Source organism: Erithacus rubecula (genome assembly GCF_903797595.1).
Source record: "Erithacus rubecula genome assembly, chromosome: 9".
Lineage (NCBI taxonomy): Eukaryota > Metazoa > Chordata > Aves > Passeriformes > Muscicapidae > Erithacus > Erithacus rubecula.
In genome coordinates this window covers 10,536,468-10,549,865 of record NC_136660.1, presented here as the reverse complement: position 1 = coordinate 10,549,865, position 13,398 = coordinate 10,536,468, and the positions used below count along the sequence as shown (strand labels likewise).

The 13,398-nt window shown below is 38.3% G+C and overlaps 1 long non-coding RNA gene across 2 annotated transcripts; it reads left to right on the top strand.

Moving 5' to 3' along the window:
- The first annotated feature begins 754 nt into the window (after positions 1-754).
- On the top strand, positions 755-12,694 carry LOC306804794. Of its 2 annotated transcripts, none has more exons than XR_013775003.1 (3): positions 755-1,648; positions 3,535-3,727; positions 12,488-12,694. It is a non-coding gene; the product is annotated as an uncharacterized lncRNA (long non-coding RNA). The 2 variants fall into 2 exon arrangements; XR_013775004.1 differs by having other exon boundaries at positions 790-1,648; positions 3,625-3,727.
- Positions 12,695-13,398: the final 704 nt, after the last annotated feature.

Here is a 13,398-nt window from a genome sequence, read left to right as displayed (position 1 = left end):
CCTAATCTGATGGTCATAACTTGATTGCTTCATACTCCCTGTGCCCCAACAGCAGAATTCCCCCAAGGTATAATTTGCCAGGTAACTTCTTCTTTGCAAAGGGAGCCACAGATGTTTTCTGCCATGAGCCAGAACCAAGTCATGCTCTCTCCCAAGCTGCCAAATCAGTGTCTGCCCAAACTCTTAATAATGCATATGAAATTATGTGTTTTCTTACCATATCTCATCTGTGTTGTCACGGGTATACCACCCCTCTTTGAGTTAGATGCTTGCTTTCCATCCACAAAAAAAGTCTCAGCATTAACCCTTCATATGAGCTATGAATGTCAGAGGCATGCACTGGTATTCTGTATAGACATTTTCTGTCCACATACTTCTCAGTGTGCCCTCTGCAATTCCATGGCTGAAATAAGTAAAGCCAGCAGTATCATTCAACAAACTACTCCAGAGAGGAATCCTTTATAATGTTGCAATTTAGCTCATTTTCTAGACCATATACTGTGATGTGTGATTGGATTACAGCTGAACTAGACTGGCTTTCTGGTTTAAGAGAATGTCATTTATTTCACTGGATTTTCACTGACATAACTAGGAGTAGCAAAGGCTTTTTCATCAAAGTAATGCACTTCCTAGCAAATGAAGTTTTCCATGGGAATAATTCTAATTTCTTGAGATGTTCTTGTTTTCCTGGGGGTGGGCAGGTAGAAGAGCAAGGGGGAAGGAATCAGTGTTTGTGCTCTCTCAAAACACTGAGAAAACATAGTGGGGGAAAAATTTAGGAAACATTTGAATATTTATTTTTTTTTAAGTTAAATTCTAGGCGAAGAATCAAGAGTCCTATAGACTTTCCCTAGAAAAGTGAGACCTTCAAGAATAAAAGAAGTTTTAGAACCACAAGGAGAGAGAGGAATAAAGTAGAATATGGAAGTAAGAAATGTATTTCTCATGTTTCTATGAGTCTGGTTTTCAACCTTTTAGTATAATTCTCAAAAAAATATTTGTGTTAGTGTCTGGTATTCCTGTAGCACCATTTCAGGAAAGGTGTGATTTCCAGCAGCGTGAGGAATAGAAAAATAAACCATCTGTTAGGTAGGACATGAGTTGCCCAACAGAACTGGAGGAAGAAAGTCTGGAATGAGTCACTAGCTTGTTGTTTTCTGTGAGTGAAATATCAAGCCCTCTATCTCATGCTATAAACAGAGTTTTTCCTCTCTCGCTCTTTGCCTGTTCATGTGGTTTTTATTCCAACTTTAATTAATTTTGAAATGTTCACATGTGTCGTTTGCCTCTGAGAACTGGGCTTTTCCCTCTGAACAGAAGATGACTTTGGCAGCCCTGAGAATTCAAAGCTATCCAAGTGTTCCCTTTGGTCAGGGATAAGGCACTCCCAGTTGGACAAATTCCCTGAACCAATCTGCATTGTAGTCAGTGGTTTCTGCTCTGGAAACCAAATATCTCTTTCACGTGGCATCAGATTACAGGAGAGCTGAGCATCTTGGAGACAGGTGTTGTGCAGTCATTTTAATATAAATTATTAAATAACAGCCTTAAGTCCCACTTACAGTAACTGATGACTTGCAGGGACAAGTAACTGCTTTGGAAACAAGAGCACAAGTTGTGGAGGCGGAATAAAATAGACACAAAAAAGGTGAGACAAAGGTAAGTTTACTTTCCAGCCTGGTAAAGTGATGGACATGCTTGAGCTCTGCCCCTAAAAGGAAGACTCAGAAATTTATAATTGTATTTATAATTGTTCTCTTTTTGACATTCATTTTTGAATCTCGTAGTAAAATACAGATTTCATCTTTTGCATCATTATGTATTAAAATGTGTTTATGCTAGTGGTATTAGGGTAATAAGTTATCGCATGCTCAGCAGGCTGGTGGTTCTTTCTGCCTGAGTTCTTCATAAACACAGTGTGAGGGAAGCCTTTTTAAGTAATCTTGAAACTAATGAAAAATTTGTCTCTATTTCATCTTTGAGCTGGGCTGTAAGCTTGGAGAGATTACTCTCTAGCAGCTGCTTCTGATACATTATTTTATGATGTAAATAATGGACAGCACATATAGTCCTATGTTTCTTCAGTTTTTAGTGATGCCTTTGCTCCTGGGGCACTTTTATTCTAGTTCTAAAATTGACTGATAATGATCACTTAGAGCCTAGAGTGGTATTTATCCTCTGAGTACAGAAGTCCAGTGCAGTAGCTACTGACATGGAAATAATTTCTTTTTTTAAGTTTCAGCTATTTTCATGCTGCTTTTCCCATGTGATTGGAAAATGAATTGTGCTGTAACTACAAAGAGGAATAAAACAGTAAACCAGTCAGCCAAGCTGCTTTGTGTGCAGTAGAAAATCACAAGAAGAGAAGAAGATGATGTTTTCTGGCAATCTGTAGGCATCAGCTGAGGTACAGGAGATATAAATCAAGATTTAGATGTTGTGGAAAGCAGAATTATTTTTTTTTTGTCTTAAATTAAATACAAAAGCCTGCTACTGAAATGTTCTCAAAGTGGAATTTAGCTCCTGCAGAAAAAAAAAAAAAAAGCAAAAGGCCCTGTTTGTGTGATAGGGCCTTAATATGAGAGAAATGATCCTATAGGCTTTTATGATTTTCTTGATGGGAGCTTCTTTCACCTCAAGTGAACTACAAAAACACAATTACAGACTGTATTAACTAGGACTGGGTGGATATCATGACAACAAAGCCCAGTACTACAAGTTTTACAATTAAGAAAAATGTTTCCATTGAAGGCTCTAAGTGTTTAGCCATGGAGAAAGAGGTTTTCAATTTGTCTTCCACTTAGTTTAAGACTAAGCTAAGTGCCTCTACAGAGAGGAGGACTGGGGCTACACTGGCAAGTTATGGACCCATGGGAACATAGGAATGTGTCTGTACAGAGGAGCATTTGATGCCCAGCTCATCTGTTTTATAGCTGTTATTTTCACTGCCTTATTCCCTGTCTACCTTTGTAAGTAATGACATTTATTTTCTCTGCACTAGGTTGTACAGGTACAGCAAAAAAGCAATTACTGAAATTGGTAAAGGATATGAATTTTCCAGAGTATGATTTATCTGCTGATCTGCTTTATGCCCTCCTTTTCATTATTGGTAAAGTAACTTTGCACTTCTCAAGTGAACTGCATTCCTTTTCTGCATTAGTTGGTGTTCTGCAGCTATGAAGAACATAATGTTTAAAATTTTGCCTGGAAGTCTTTAATCAATATTTATTACCTAAAACCACAGGAAATGGTGCAATATTTAAAAGATATATTTGGGTTTAGGGATCAGAGATAATTCAGACTCCAAGGCATTCAATTGGAATGATTATATAAGTCTATTTTGAGACAATCTCCAAAAACCACTGTGAAATGTTTTGAGACCATTTCATCTGGAGCTGGACTAAGAGCAGTGAGAGTGTTTTACCCCCAGTGCATCAGCCAGTAGGTTGCAATTACTAAGCAACTGATTTGAGTAGTATTCTGAAGATATGAATGGTTGTTTTCTTTCAACTCTTTTTTGGGGTTTTTTTTTAGAAATACTATTCCTGATTGCCATATCAGCCACTTTCTCAAGAGTTCAGCTCTGAAGTGTAATTTGACTGGTATTAACATCATTTTTCCCAGCACATCTCCAAGAGAGTTGAGAAATTTATGAAGCTTCTCGAAAATCATGAAGCACTGTGCTTCATTCAAATGGGATCTACACAAACCACACAATGGTTTGCAGGTAAGTGCAAAAGTATTCTTATGCTAAACACATTGGAAGTTTGCAAAAGCAGAATATGAAAACATCCCTATTATATGCTCAGTTTCCTATGGCCCAAAATTATCAGATAATTAACTTTTTAACCAGGCTGTGTACAGGAAAGGCATTTTTGGCCCCAGCAAGAATTGGGTCTGTAGAAAATCTGAGCTGCACTGTAAATGGGTTGGCTGCACCACCTAATTAGTGGCTTATCTTCATTTTCTTCTGCCTTTACTCAGAGTTAGGATTAAAACATGAAGGAGACAAATTTCTCATTTAGACTTGGTTGTTTATTAAATCTTATATAAAGGACAGAGAGTTCTGCAACACTTCTAGCTACCAGCTAAAAGTGAGCAAAATGGAGAGTGAACCTAGCTGGTTACAAGGCATTTTAAAGCTAGACAGTCCAATAAAGAGCTAACACATATTATTTATACTTTTGACTCAATAACCAAACCTCTGTGACCTGCAGTGCAGCAGTAGCTATCCAACCAAAAACTACTGCCTGAAAGCACAAAGAAGGAAGAAGACAGAAAAAGACAACATTCAAGAACCTCCATCTTGTCCCATACCTATTACTATATTATAAAACTCTCAAATTCCAAACCCTTCACCTTGTGAAATCACACACCTCTATTCAGCTACACACCCATGATTCCAACTCCATCACTCAAATTTGGAAGCCTTCTCCAAAGCCTCAAGGCAAAAGCAGTGTTCTCCTGGGGGTCAGTGTCAGAAAGCACAGAAACTCAAAACTCCCAGGCTTCAGGGTTCCAACACTCCACTTCTTGAAATGAACTCCCAGTCCATAGGCTTTTAGGTTCCATTCTGGTGTCACTTCTCATTTCCAGCATTTCCTGTAGGTTTACCCTGATGTTAACCATCTCAAGGGAAATGCACCCCAGCTGTAACACCTCCTGTGCAGAAGGGAAGCTGCTTCTTTTGAGAAAACCAAACTGCTCTTTACTGCCCTGGTGAAAATCCATCTCTGCTGGGGCTGCCCTGGAAAAGAAGCTGTGCAAGTGGAGCTCTGCTAGTCTGGGCTTACCTGGTGAACTCTCCTGTCCTGAAGCAGTGCCCAGAGAAGCAGAATAGTGATGCTGGAATCTGACAGCTCAGAAGGCCACGGTGTGGGAGCAGGCTGATCTCAGGCTGCACAAAAATCCACAGGGCAGGAACCACATCTAGAAAATGAGCTCTTACTAAGTCTAGTCCTTGAAACTTTTAAATTCAGCAAGGTCTTATCAGATGTGCCCTAAGTTCTGACCTTTTTCATCATTTATGTTAGGGACATCTCCTCTTCCTTGAGGAACACCTTTCTTCAGTAGATGCTAAAAAGAAGGAGTTTGAAATTGTGGTCTATTGTCTTCCAGGAGGCTTAAATCAGCATCACTAATGACCACTTAATTTTGCACTAATTATAAACTAATCTGTTTTATCCCTGATTAGAACCAACTCATACATTGTTAATACGACCTCCACAGAGCTTCTAGAGTAATTCAGGATGAATGCAGCATTTATTAATCAGCTGCTGGGTTTATCTTTCTAAAACACAATTCCAGGTTAAGTACAGGCTGAGGAAGAGCTATCCTGTCACATGTGAAAAAAGCACAATCATTGAAAAGCACTTTTCATTCTCTTTAGTTTTCATGTGGCAATTTTCAGTGGAAGCTACAAGGTGCAAACAGGAAGCCAATCAGTAGCAACTCATACTTACTTATAACACATACATTTTCTACTTATAACACATAAATATGGGGGAGCAGGTGGTTAACATATAGTTAGAGCAGAGGACAAGTGTCTTCTTTGCTGTAGCTTGTTTTCTGCTGTGAAGGCATCAAACTCCTCAGTTTAAACATGCAGAGGAGAAGTTTTATGCAGGGCTCTGTGACTTTAGCACTACCAAATGGCTCTGCTCTGTTGCTTAGCACCTGGAGACCTGAGGAGTGAAAAATGATTTCTGGGTTGAAGTTTGGCCAAAAATGCTCAGGGGAATAAATAATGCTAGATTGCCTGGAAACCTAGGCACAGTCTCTTTTAAGCTCTGCTAAACCTCTCAACACTAGCAGCATGACTGGGTACTCTGTGCTCTCTCTAGCAGAAATGGCTTTTTCCTGAGGCACCTGCAGTTAAAATCTCTTTTTACAGCCTGTGACCCCAGTGAAGATTCAGACATCAGCAGCTTGAGCTGTTTAGATCAGTGCTTCAGGGTAGTCAGTGGTAAGAGCTTTTTCCTGGCTTTCTGTGAGCTCTGGCTTGTTTATGACTTCAGCTTTGGCACAGTTTGTCCCTCAGAGCTGAGCTTGTGTGTTAGTCCTGAAAGAAACTTCTGGCAGGTTTGCAGTGGGAGGAAGACACTGCGGTGTCCAACTGGTTGGCATCCTCCTCCAGGGTGCTTAAATTCAGGTAAAATTTCAAGCAGCTGGATTGAATACACAGAATGTGAGAGCAGCTGTCAACCCACATTAAGTTGTCTGATTTCAGAGTCCGAGGTTGCTGCCTTGGGGTTCATGCAAACCTGCACAGTTCAGCAGTGCCTGAATTTCAGTGTTTCATTGTACCTGTTCTCATCAGGTTCATTGGGAGAATCCTGAACAGAACCTTCTCCCCTTCTTCCCACCTGCATGGCTGTGCTACAGCACTTGGCCACCTTTGCCTTGTGCTTCAGCTATGTAGAAAAAGGTTATATGCAAATGTCTATGCATTTCTAATTAAAAGCTTTCTTTTGATCTAAGAGAAGCTAAACCAGACAAGGTTCTTTAGCTGAGCTGGACGGTGTTTCAGCAAATTTAGTTGGAAATCCTGCAATCTCTTCAGCAAAATCATAATGTCTACATTAGTTACTCTCTTGATTATCTCCCATCTTGCACTTTACATATCCAGTGACACCCCTGCTAAGGTGTCCCATGCAGAAGTGGTTTAATCAGTACTACATTGCCTACAGATCACAAAATTTTAACTCCTCTACCCCCTTACACCCTCTCCACCCAGCCTAAGCAGCCATACATATTCACTGCAGCATGGTAAAGACAGGAGGATGTGGTGTACTTTTAAAATCCTTTTACCTCTTTACCTTTTTATTCTAGAGCTGCTGCTAAAATGGAAAAAGGGAGGTATTTATGGTGCTTCCTAAACCTGCTAGGTAGATCTTTTATTTATGCATCAAAAACCAGTGGAGCAAAGATTATCTTGAAGCCTCTGATTGTCCTCTATGGGCTGTTATTTTCTACTACCTGGTATTTAACTTCAAGCTGCAATTGCTACCCTCTGGAGAGTCTCATCACTCATTTTCATGATAAAGTGCATTTCCAGCTTTCATGACTGATGGTGAAAAAAAGCTAAAAGCCTTTCAATAGAAAAGTTCTACAAGCAAAATTACAACGTTCATTTCTTCATAACATCATGTTTTAAATTCTCTCTTAAGGTAAAACCTGCATTTTTAATTAAGTGGGGATTAAGTGTTGGCAACAATATGGCAGGACTGGATGACAAGAAAAGTTTTTAGCTCCTCACCCAGTAGCAATTATAAAAGCTATTTAAGAAATATTTCAAATGTTGTGTACAGTGCTTAGTGTATATTATATATCTCTTGACTCAAAATTGTATTTACTCTTTGTCTTGAGTTGCTGGGAGCTCTCCAGTGGTTTTGAGTGCTGCAGTCCTAAAGCTTATTTTTGTCAAATACTCTAAAAGTAATTCTGAATTTGGTCTTTATTCTGGCAAACTGTGTGAGTTGTTGAAAATATAATAGTTTACATCATTTATTTCTGTAACAGTCACAAATTATGTTCCTTAAGAAAGGTAAAAAACCACAAAAGATGGCAGTTATTAAATAGCTGGGCTCCATTTGTGTGAGAAAATAGATGCTTGAGAAATGCAATGTACTACTAGCTTGGTCATCCTGGTACCAAAGCATTTAGGAGCACAGTTGTTCTCCAGGTTTTGAAAAACCTTATTTAAAAAAAACTTACAAATTGTGTAAGTTAATACTTTAAAATCACTTCACCTTTTGAGGATTGTGCCCAGGAACAGTGGAAGTGGCCTGACCTTGTGAGAGAGGCACAGCTGGGGAAAACCTCCCTCCTAGCCTGGGTCCCTGAGATGGTCTGGTAAGGCACACAAACAATGAGACTGCTTGTAAAAGAAGCATATTTGAAGAGTTCTTGTGTAGATTCCCTCTCCAGGGAAACCAGTATGTTCCTGTCTGCCTAGAATGAGTCCTCAAATCCAAGTAGAGTGCCAAAACTAATTTATAAATAAATATAATACTTTCACTATACTACAAAACATATATTTTATACTAGAATAAGTAGCTGAAATTATTATTAATAATTGTGTTGAGTTTCTCTTATCTTACTAACAAAAATAGTGTTTAAAGCTACTGTAAAAGTTGTTTGCACCAATTAGAAAAGCAGATTTGGTGTGTTCAGCTCTATGTGCTTCCAACAACACGATCAGCTAAAACACAGAGAATTTTGTATTCGCTCTCCTGAAAAACATCTGTGAAAATGGAATTCTGTAATACCTGTTATCTTAATTTTCAGCTCATAACAGCAATAAAAACCACAATAGGTGGTGTTTGCCGGGAATTCATTAATGGTTTTGTCCCTTCAGTAAATTAGAAAGCAGCTTCATTTCACTGTGATCATCAGACCTTAACAGCAGCTTGGTGAGTTTATTATTTTCCTTTGCTACTCTGTATTTTCAACAAGTTTCTCCCAAAGACTTTGAATTTCAATTGCAAATAAAAGGCTGACAATGCTTTGGATACATATGTTCTAACACTTATCAGTGAGACATTACACAGCCATTTCCCAGCAATAACAACATAATGGGAGCTTGGCAGGACTTTTTTTCTATCAGCAGGCTAGATTATTTTGAATTGATAACAAGAGCCAGGTGGCTATTTGTAAGGGCAAGATATGAATTCTAAGCACACGTTTCCAAGGCAATGTTGGCTGTTCAAGCATAAATTGCTTCTTGTTACCACTTTGGATGGGAGGTGAATGGTCTAGTTCATCTCCATGGGAAGACAAAGTGGCAGGACACCTCCAGCATTGCTTCTTGCACTGTTTCCAGTAAAAAAGGCAATATTTAATCCACTGTGACACATCTAATTGGCATTGCAGTGAGCAATGTCTAAACTTTAGTTACTCTAACTCTGAAACAGGCAAGAAACAGACTTGGAAACATTACTAGGTTGTGAATTTAGAGTGGAATATTTCTGGTTTCTGTTTGATTATGAAAGGACAAGACAGAAGCAGATTACAGTACAGTCAAAATTTTTCCTACACCTGGATAAAGAGTAGGGGCAGGGAGAAGGAGACAGCACTTGTCCTGCCCAAAGGAAGGAAGTAGGCTATGTCTAAAAATCTGTTATTGCCAGAGCAAGAGCTGCTTGATGCCTTTATTTTAATGTGCTCTGGTCGATTTTCTCCTTTTTTAATTCAAGGCATAGAAACAATAATTCAGTCAAAATGACATGACTCTAGCAGCATGCCTACCATTTTCAAAAAACAGAAGAGACCACTTTGATATCTGTAGTTTAAATCAATTTTTCAAGTACATGAGAGAGAAGGAATCTAATATAATCTGAGAGCAAGGGCCAAGCAGTTCTGCTAACATAGGTTTAACTTGCAAGTTCTTTGGCAGGAGAGAACCATGACTTTAAAAAAAAACAACTCTGCTTGAAACCCTTTTTTTTTTTTTTTTTTTTTTTTTTTTTTTCTTAAACTTATGCTTTCTGTATTTAGGAAGAACAAGACTATGTTCAGTTAATTCTGGTGAAGCCAGCTCTTTAAAATTCAATTCTCCAAGCTCTATTCCCCATCTCTGCTGTCCTCTCTTTGGAAACTCAATATCTGTATTCAGTATTCCTTCTTTTTTTCCACCTACATGTGTACACTTAAACCTAGAAATCTTCCTGGGACCCACTCCCCAAAATAACTGTGCATTATTGACCTGACAACATTTCTCTGATGCCACAAATAAATTTTTCGTAAATATAAATGTCTCATCAGCAATTACTCTTCCTGTAAGATATTTATCCTCAACTGTAGGTCTAGGGCACACACAGCAGAATTTTTTTTCACTATTAGCAGTGTGGAAAAGTGCCACTGCCTACTTTTTTTTTCCTCCCATTCTTGCATCAGTGCACTGTAAATTAACATACAAGCTATTTTATCAGTGTTTCTTATTTTCCAAAGAACTGGGGAAACTGTTCTTTCCAAAGAATGGGGGACTGTTGAACTTCCCGTATTTTTGTTTGGTTTTGTGTCAATGAAATTATAAATTGCAGGTGGGGAGGAGGTAACACTTCACCTCCTGAATTGTTTCATGACCTAAGAGGTCACATATGTTTAGTGCCCTGCATTTCTGTTGAAATCTTAAGCTGATACCAATGAGCACTCTTAAAACTATCTATAGAAGCTTAACTCTGTAGGATTTAAAGTTCAGCAGATAAATTTCAGTAGAAATAGGAGGCAGATATAAAAAATGACTGTTCTGTGGAAAGAGGTAAAATGTAGAATTGGCCCCACCTGCTTTCCACACACCTGCTGTGCCAAGAACTCACACGGAGTCAATATCAGGAACTGCAGCAGTGGCACACTGAAAATCATTGTCTCACAAATTCTAGTATAAACTAGCAAGGCTGTTCATCACTGCTCATGTGGAAGAGCATGGAATAGCTTTACACAGATCAGGATGTGATAAGTTATCATAATCAGTAATCAGATCACTTCAAAACAGCAAAATGAGGAGTTTACCTTCTGTTATGAAAATTACTTGAAAGCCGTATAAAATTAGTTCTGTGTCTGAAAACTCCTTAGCAATTAGTTTTTTTGAAAGAAGCAGTCTTTTTTGGCTACATAGTATGTTGAAAATCAGATTCCTTTTTTCCCCCATGTTCCCCTTTGCTGATAGTTGAGCAGGGTTTAGGTTTAATTCACTGGCAGCACAGCCTATTTGATATTCTTATGGTCCTTCCTAATGATAGAAAGAGCTATGCAGTACCTGGGGTCCACTGAAACCAATAAATTTCCCTGGCTGAGTTTTGTGGGTGTTTCTCAGCTAAAGGCCTTCAGCCATTACCACAGAGGTTTACCTGCAAATTTCAGAATTCCCATCCTTGCAGTTATTCCACAGGGATGCTAGGTTGCCAAAAAAAAAAAAAATTTACTTTCTTTCTTCCTTGTTTGAGTATGTTTGTTAGCCCTCATCCTTTGCTGCATAACTAAGGAAAGTAAATCTAATGATTAAGTAATCTCTCACACTGGATTATGTTTTAAATTTCTTATCAAATCCCATTGTGTAAGTATTATCTGACTCATGGGAGAACAACTGTTATCAAATGTATCCTTCTTCAAAAGTTTTGATAAAAGATAATGATTGATAAGGTTTTCCTAGATGATAAACCATGTTTGCTAATGCCGCACTTTCATAAATGGACAGAGATAATAGCTAGTGGAGCTGATCTCCCTGTTTAACGTTTTCAATTCTTTAGGTTTGTTTTTTTTTATATAATATAAACTGTGTTAAGTAGAAGAAACAATAAAAATCCCCAGAAACTTATAATGTTCATGTATTAGAGCTGCATGATATGCAATGATGCAGCAGAAAAATGAGCCCTTGTGGCAGAGTTGCCTAGAAGTTGTATCTGTATGAGATTTGTTCTGGTAACATTCCCAAGAACTTGGGCACCTAGTAATTTAAAATATTTCTTCTCAAAATCTGGTTTCATTAAGTTCTAACTTATTCTGGAACTGAAGATATTTCCTATGTACCCCAGAGGTCTGCTGCCATCCAGAAACAGAATTACCTGTGTTTTTGACTGTGGTCAGTTGTCTGGTATCTGTGCTGCTTCCAAAATGCTACAGGAACTGAGAAAAAATATTTTGTCTGTTGAGTACTGTCTAATCCACATCTTATGCACTCAACACCACTTTTTTACATTTACCTCATCTGGACTACAGAGAGAAATATTTTCCATTGGTGGGCTGAGAGGTTTTGTAAAAGGACTAACCTGCATTCAGAGCTCTCTGCCCACCTGGCTTTGAAGACAGATTGTCTATAACATACATTTGTGGGTGTTAACTGGTCATTTTCCAAGAAGGACACCTGAAATGTCCTCATTTTGCTATTTGTGGGGGGTTTTGAGATGGAGAGCAGGCCATGCTGGGCACTTTTAACTGCAGGACAAGGCTCACAGCTGTGAATGGAATTGGATTTAAGTGCCTGCACTGCATCCAAGGGGAATCCTAGATGTACCTTCTGCTTTGGCATTTGGTCTTTGCCAGGTCAGCCAGTTGATATTGAACATCTCTAATTGCTGAACAGGGAGCTTGAAGATGTTAGCTTGCAGCTGTGAATCCTGCTGCAATTATTCAGAAAAAATAACACTATTATTAGGGATGATGACAAAATTTGAATAGTTTTAGCAAAATGCAAATGAAAACTAGAAAACATCCTATCCTTAAGAGACCACAGTATACACTGACAAAATACAGAAAAGCTGTGAGGCTGAGGTATTTCTGTCTGTCAGGTGAGACACTGATGTGTTGGCTTGCTGAGATTTATAAAACAAACCCCATCTAGGATCAAACATTCTGGAGTATAAGGCATCAGAACCAGAAGTTACAAAATCCCAATATTTATTTCTGGGAAACAAGAGGAGAAAAACCTCTGGTTTCTTTTTTTTTTCTTGAAATGGTGTCCATTTGAGAATTTCCTGCATGTGTACAGATTTTTTCCAAGATCCATCTCTGACCAGGAGAAGATCAGCTGTCTTGTATGTGCAAGAGAGACCAGAAGCTCATGGGAGCACTGAGCATTCTAGCACGTACCTTGAAAACAATATTAAGGTAAGATAAGTACATCAGATGCAGAGAGGGGAGACAAAGTTTAGAATTCTGATTACTGGGTCAGGTTATCTGGAAGGTACAAGGCTTCCCTCTTTCCTTTTACAAGGGCTGCTGGTGGTCATCTGCCATTTTTTGCTGTTATAAAAAAACAAACTATTTTAAAATACGACCTAGAATTACTGAAGGCTATTTTATGTTTTTATATATGTTGTGTCTTCAAATCTGGGGTTATCTGTTAGTTCAGGATTGTATTTTCTACAACTTTGGCTTTATTTTGCTAAAAACAAAAAATTCTCAACCCTTGTAACTGAACTCAGTATTTGCATAACAAGTATGTGACCAAAAATGAAAAAGCTCATTCATGACCTCAGTATCCAATCTCCACTTCAGCCATATCATTTAACAAACACAGCAGTATATAAAAGGGATTGGTGTGAACTGCTTTTTCATTTCACTTTGAAGCAGAAGGGTAAGTTGAATTTCCTTTTAATAAATCACAAAGGATTTCAGCTAGAAGGCAAACCCATTCCTTTTGATTTCTTTGGTCATATTTACTAAAATTAAGTTTTCCTTTATTAGTAATTTTTTAGCTTTGCTTATGCTAGCAATTTTGGTAGATAAGGAGGTGCCTGAAGGACAGTAGATAATAATGACTGATGAAGGTCATTAAAACTGGATTAAAACTGAAGAGCTGTGTTTTTTCAATTTTGCCATATAACTGATCAGGAGCCTGACTCTGCATCATAATCCAATTATGGTCTGGATGCAGCAGTGCATTCAAATGTAATTCCC